Below are 7,662 nucleotides of genomic sequence, written 5' to 3'. Positions count from 1 at the left end.
ACTGTGTTTACAGACCACAAACCCATAAAAAAAATGGTTCAAATGGTTCTGAGCACTATGGGACTCAACTGCTGAGGTCATTAGTCCCCTAGAACTTAGAACTAGCGAAACCTAACTAACCTAAGGACACCACAAACATCCACGCCCGAGGCAGGATTCGAACCTGCGACCGTAGCGGTCTTGCGGTTCCAGACTGTAGCGCCTTTAACCGCACGGCCACTTCGGCCGGCACACAAACCCATAACATCGGCTTTTATAAACACCAGTGATTAGTGCTCACCAAGACAGTTCCGTTATATTGAGTTCATAAGTCAGTTCACGACAGATATATGCCATTTAAGAGGGTAGAAGATTTAGTTGCTGACTACTTTTCACGTATTTGCGGGATTTCAGAAATTATAGACTATGATAAACTTGCAGTGGAACAGACCAAGCATGCAGAGCTACGACAGCTGTTAAACGACCCGTCTACAGGTCTGAAGTTCGAGCAAATTCTGGTGCCTATCTCCAAGCTGAAGCTGTGGTGCGACTTTTCTCAAGGCAGACCAAGACCATTCATTTCAAAAATATTACGCAAGACGGCATTCGACAGTGACCACACACTATCGCACCCAGGAGCCAACGCTACAATCAAGCTGCTGACAGACCGCTATGTGTGGCCTTCTATGAAAAGAGACGCGCACCTTTGGGTACGTTCCTGCATTCCTTGTCAACAAAGTAAAGTAGGACGACATGTGCGTACTGATATTGGAGATTTTCAAGGTACCTCTGCTAGATTTTCACATATTCACGTGGACCTGGTTGGACCTCTCCCACAGTCAGAGGGTTACAGATATTTGTTTACGGCCATAGATAGGTGCACAAGATAGGCAGAAGCAACTCCAATAGTCGATATTTCAGCCGAAACTACTGCGAAGACGTTTCTGTGTACATGGGTTGCCCGTTTTGGATGCCCCCTTCACGTCACAACTGACTAAGAACGTCTGCCTCCACTATATGGCACGCCAGCTTCCACCCTTTTCAAACCAAGTACGTAGTCAGATTGTCCAACACACACTGCTACTCTCTTCGAAAGAAGTGACCTCTCTGACCCAGTTGGATGTCTCTTGTTTCATAGGTTTCCAATTTCTGGCCAAGTTTATGCCCCAAGTCTGAAACACGGAGGGGGTTCGATGATGATTTGGGCAGCCATAAAACAGTACTCCATGGGCCACATGGTTACTCTGAAATATTATGTTCCTGCCACGGATTATGTGATCATTTTGGCTGATCAGGTCCATATCGGGGTACAATGTTCCCCAGTGGTGTCGCTGTGTTACAAGACAACGTGGCCCTTGTTCACAGAGCTCACATCGTCCAGGACTCATTTTGACAACACAAAGATGAATTGTTGCATCTCCCCTGGCCACCAAGGTCATCAGATCTCAATATTACTGAGCCTTTGTGGTCTGTTTCTAGAAGGGTGCATGATCGCTATCCGTCTACATTGTCACTGCCTGAATTTGCAAAACTAGTTGCACAAAAAAATGGTATAAGATTCCCGTAAAAACCTTACAGAACCTCAATTTATCCATACTGAGACAAATGGAAGCTGTTTTGAATGCAACTGTTTTCCTACACTGTATTTGTCATGGTGGTGTGTTGTGTTTTTGGTGCTTTATAATTTTTGCCTACCAGTTGTATGTTAAGTTTGGTGATACCTTGACAGGGCTAAGAAACATTACTGTGTCATCTTATGTTACATTTGATGAGCACATTATGTTAAATGCTGACTTTGGCAGTTGCTAACATGTGTGAGAATTACTTAATCATAAAACCTGTAACTCATGGTAACACATTTTATGCACACAAGAATGGAGCAACTGGTAGGAGACTATACTGGAGCGGATGAATTTGAGTTCTGGAGAAATGTAGGAATATGACAGGCAACGCTGGCTCTGTGACTTATCCTTGAAGGTAGAGGTAAGAAAGGCACAGTTAGGTTAAGAAAAAGCTTTTGCCAATATTGTCTTGCATACACTCTTTGGAATTCTGAACTTATCAGGAATAAAATTCTGGAAGTCACATCATATCTACAACTCGAACAAAAACCAGACATAAAAGGAGGCCAGCAACTGAATATGTAGTGAGACTGGGATGTACGCCGTACTCCAAGTTATTCCATCTTACACTAAACAAGTAGTAAAGGAAGCCAACGAGAAATTTAATTTTTGATAAAACAAGGGACAAATTCAATAAATTAAAATTAAGTGACCAGAACTAAAAACATGAAAGTTCACTGATGATGTTGTGATTTTGTAAGAGATATCAAAGAGTTTGGAAGATTAAATTACCATAGAAGACAACATCTAGAAAAGATTTTATAAGATGAACATCAACAGATGTGAAACAAGGATAAATCGAGTGTGGTTGAATTAAGTCAGCTGATGCTGAGGGAATTAGAATAGGACCGAGATGCAAAAAGTAGTAGATAACTTTTGCTATTTGAGCAGCATAATAACTGATAACAAAAGAAGATGAGAGGCTATAAAGTGCAGACATATAATAGCAGCAAAATCACTCATGAAAAATAAAAATATGTTAACGTTTCAAAAGAGTCATCAGATTTCACAAAATCATATCTTCTACATGAATGAAGGTGGAAACTTAAGGCGAATTTTAACTTGTTTCCAGACCAGTTTATAATTTAGCAAGGTTTTGTCTTCTACATGTGTGTGCATAAAATCTCTGAATACTTTTTAAAATTATGTTTATTTATGAAACTTTTTATTACTACGAAAAATATTTCATGTGCTCTCCACCAGAAGCATGACAAGATAATAGTCGTACTTGTCCCATAGTTTTGCAAGCAAGTCTGGAGTTCTAGCATTCAATGCTGTTGCTAGGCAGTGTCGCAGTTCATCCAAAGTCATTGGAAGCAAAGGTACATAGTTGGAGTGTTACAAAAAACCCCACAAAAATAAATATTACACTGTGTGATCAGGAGATCTTGGAAGTCAAAGGCACAGTGTGATAACCATATGCCATAGTTGCACTAAACTGTATCTGTTGAGATGAAGAACGCGAAACACCTTCTGCTGCTGTTATATTGCCATCTCAAGTCGACACACATCACATAATAAAAGAGCAAGCATGTGATCTAGGTGCACCAGGAAGAACCCTACAGCAATCACATTTACTGACAAGTTACAACTGAAACCGAGGTAAACTCTTAGTTTCAATGTGACACACTCACCTCTTTCTTGATGCTTCAGAGGTCCTGTGCACTACTGAGACTGTCAGGAAACTCCCATTTGTTTAGAAATTGAAAAGGAGTTACTCCCAAGTGTGCATTCATGCACAAGTCATGTCATGACTCTACATAATCTCATGCCCTCAGCAATTAGTATACTTGGTATTCCCACCGAAAAAACTAAGTTTTAGTATAATGTTTCTTCCAGAGCCATATAATCGATTCTACCTTAACTGGACGTCGAGCTGTAGCTGTCTGAGTGTTCCAGCAAAAAATACTCTTGCTTAGTCTCTGCCATGTTGTTGTAAGACAAGAAACAAAGCGTGACTAAGGCAAAAAGAAAATACTTTCCATACAGTACCTACAACGAACAGTTATGTCAAATGTCTAGAATACTGCAGAAGAAAAAATAAACTGCTTCAAAACACGTGCAAAACAATGACAATAGTTCATTTCTATAATTTCAAAACTAGAGTGTGATCTAGAAATTGGCAGGCCAAACATAAAAATGATTCTCTTTTCTTTTCATATACGCTTTATTCGCCCATTTATGGATGTGCAGAGCAGTATCACGGGAAGCAGCAGAAACTGATAAATCAGATTCTGTGTAGCAATATGCTTTGATATATGTAAAATAAAGTGTCCCAAAAAATGCAGACTGGTCAGACAAGCCACTACTGACAGGAAAATTTGGGTGAACTGTTGAAGTACTCCTAAATATAAACATAAACTGACACGTGCAAGGGTTCTCACTTCTCAAGCTAATGCAAAATACATTTTACATACTTCATATCCAAAGTAATAGAGTTTCTACCAGAATTTATGTTACCATTCACTGTCATAGAAACACACACTGCAAATGTGACACAGTAGCAGGACATTTAATTTTGAAATTTCCCAGACATAATCTGCACTTACTGGTAAAACATATGTCGGCTTTGAAAATAGAAATGATACATAATGGATTTCAGAAATAGTGTTCGAAATATCTCTCAAATTTCTGCTTGATATACATAGTAAATGTGCCTCCATAATTTTTAAGTTAGTCACGATTTTCAATCAACTCTTGCTGGAACAGGACCACAAGAGAGAAAGTACAATTGTTAGCTTATGTGAAGGAAAGAATTATTCTGGTTATGAGGCAGTCAACCGACGAAATACCGCTATGTATTTCTACATCTACATCTACATCCATACTCCGCAAGCCACCTGACGGTGTGTGGCGGAGGGTACCTTGAGTACCTCTATCGGTTCTCCCTTCTATTCCAGTCTCGTATTGTTCGTGGAAAGAAGGATTGTCGGTATGCTTCTGTGTGGGCTCTAATCTCTCTGACTTTATCCTCATGGTCTCTTTGCGAGATACACATAGGAGGGAGCAATATACTGCTTGACGCTTCGGTGAAGGTATGTTCTCGAAACTTTAACAAAAGCCCATACCGAGCTACTGAGCGTCTCTCCTGCAGAGTCTTCCACTGGAGTTTATCTATCATCTCCGTAACGCTTTCGTGATTACTAAATGATCCTGTAACGAAGCGCGCTGCTCTCCGTTGGATCTTCTCTATCTCTTCTATCAACCCTATCTGGTACGGATCCCACACTCCTGAGCAATATTCAAGTAGTGGGTGAACAAGCGTACTGTAACCTACTTCCTTTATTTTCGGATTGCATTTCCTTATGATTCTTCCAATGAATGTCAGTCTGGCATCTGCTTTACCGACGATCAACTTTATATGATCGTTCCATTTTAAATCACTCCTAAAGCGTACTCCCAGATAATTTATGGAATTATCTGCTTCCAGTTGCTGACCTGCTATTTTGTAGCTAAATGATAGGAGAGCTATCTTTCTATGCATTCGCAGCACTTTGCACTTGTCTACATTGAGATTCAATTGCCATTCGCTGCACCATGCGTCAATTCGCTGCAGATCCTCCTGCATTTCAGTATAATTTTCCATTGTTACAACCTCTCAATACACCTGAGCATCATCTGCAAAAAGCCTCAGTGAACTTCCGATGTCATCCACAAGGTCATTTACGTATATTGTGAATAGCAGCGGTCCTATGACACTCCCCTGTGGCACACCTGAAATCACTCTTACTTCGGAAGACTTCTATCCATTGAGAATTACATGCTGCGTTCTGTTATCTAGGAACTCTTCAATCCAATCACACAATTGGTCTGATAGTCCATATGCTCTTACTTTGTTCATTAAACGACTGTGGGGAACTGTATCGAACGCCTTGCGGAAGTCAAGAAACACGGCATCTACCTGTGAGCCCGTGTCTATGGCCCTTTGAGTCTAGTGGACGAATAGCGCGAGCTGGGTTTCACACGACCGTCTTTTTCGAAACCCATGCTGATTCCTACAGGGTAGATTTCTAGTCTCCAGAAAAGTCATTATACTCGAACATAATACGTGTTTCAAAATTCTACAACTGATCGACATTAGAGATGTAGGTCTATAGTTCTGCACATCTGTTCGATGTCCCTTCTTGAAAACGGGGATGACCTGTGCCCTTTTCCAATCCTTTGGAACGCTACGCTCTTCTAGAGACCTACGGTACACCGCTGTTGATCTGTTATGTATTTTACTTACAGTTCTTTCACAGTTAGGGACAAAGTTAATAAACAGAAACAGGTAAATACACTCTAACCACATACAGACCAACTGAAACTGTTTGCCTAACTGCAATGTGACATGTGTTGCAGATGTCAGACATGGAGAAGTTCTGTGCTCCGAGATCAAGTAATACAACAATCATGATGTCTCACCATTTATTTTAGTAACGGTGTCAGAGATTTGATTATGAAAAAAAGTGGAGCAGCAGAACAGCAGCAAATCAACAGAGTAAAATGATTCTTAAATGAATAAATTATTAATATTAATACCAAATATGGAGGCAGTAAAGGTACCGACACAATGTACAGTCATCTATATGCTATCATCCTGGCATTTGGACTGATGCACTGCACCTAATGAGAAAGCACGGTAAAATTTAAGTGCAGCATAGAAGCAGTCTGTACTAAGCTTTGATGAGACGAATGTGGACAACCATATCAACATGTTCAAGAGACTGACACCACCATGGACCACATGGTGGGCTACATGTTGTTTGGCACATGGTTTACGTGAATTAAAACATCTACAGCAGGCTTTCGAGAAAAATGGCTACTCAGGGAAAGAAGTAAACAGAATTCTATGACAAAATAATGGAACGTCGAAGGACAAGCATGAAAAACAACGGTGGAAAAATACAGTTTCTCTGATTTTTATTAAAAAAGTAATAGATCAGATCGTGAAGATTTTACAGAAACATGACATCAGACTGGTTTTTACACCAACAAAGAAAATACGTCAAGCACTCTGATCTGTGGATAAACGCCCTCCTCTATTAGCATGTGGAATGTATAAAATTCTGTGTACATGTGGTAAAGTTTATATTGGAGCAACCAAGAGAAGTGTGGATACATGGATAAAGGAACCCAAAAGTCTTTGACAATTAGAGAAAATAGTCAAATCAGCTTTGGCAGGACATGCTCTTCAGCCAGGAAGTCACAAAGTGAAGTTTTCTGAAACAAAAATTTTATCTACAACAATGAACTATTATCCACAGTTATTTACAGAAGCCATTCAAATACATAAACATAGGCAAAATTGTAATAGCAAAGTAGAGACCGTGAAACTTAGCGACATTTGGACAGTAGGCCTAACTCTGCAGAATCGCCAAACAGTTTTTGTCTTTGACAAAATGACTATTCCAGAATGAGATTTTCACTCTGCAGCAGAATGTGCGCTCATATGAAACTGCCTGGCAGATTAAAACTGTGTGCCGGACTGAGACTCGAACTCAGGACCTTTGCATTTCGTGGGCAAGTGCTCTACCAACTGAGCACTCCTGAAAGAAAGGATACTGCGGAGACATGGCTTAGCCACAGCCTGGGGGATGTTTCCAGAATGAGATTTTCACTCTGCAGCAGAATGTGCGCTCATATGAAACTGCCTGGCAGATTAAAACTGTGTGCCGGACTGAGACTCGAACTCACGACCTTTGCATTTCGTGGGCAAGTGCTCTACCAACTGAGCACTCCTGAAAGAAAGGATACTGCGGAGACATGGCTTAGCCACAGCCTGGGGGATGTTTCCAGAATGAGATTTTCACTCTGCAGCAGAGTGTGCGCTGATGTGAAACTGCCTGGCAGATTAAAACTGTGTGCCAAACCGAGACTCGAACTCGGAACCTTTGCCTTTCACGGGCAAGTGCTCTTCCAACTGTCTCCACAATATCCTTTCTTTCAGGAGTGCTAGTTCTGTAAGCTTCGCAGGAGAGCTTCTGCAAAGTTGGAAAGGTAGGAGACGAGGTACTGGCAGAAGTAAAGCTGTGAGGACGGGGCGTGAGTCATGCTTGGGTAGCTCAGGTGGTAGAGCACT

This window comes from Schistocerca piceifrons, unplaced genomic scaffold, assembly GCF_021461385.2.
Source record: "Schistocerca piceifrons isolate TAMUIC-IGC-003096 unplaced genomic scaffold, iqSchPice1.1 HiC_scaffold_1887, whole genome shotgun sequence".
Lineage (NCBI taxonomy): Eukaryota > Metazoa > Arthropoda > Insecta > Orthoptera > Acrididae > Schistocerca > Schistocerca piceifrons.
This window is presented reverse-complemented; position numbering follows the sequence as displayed.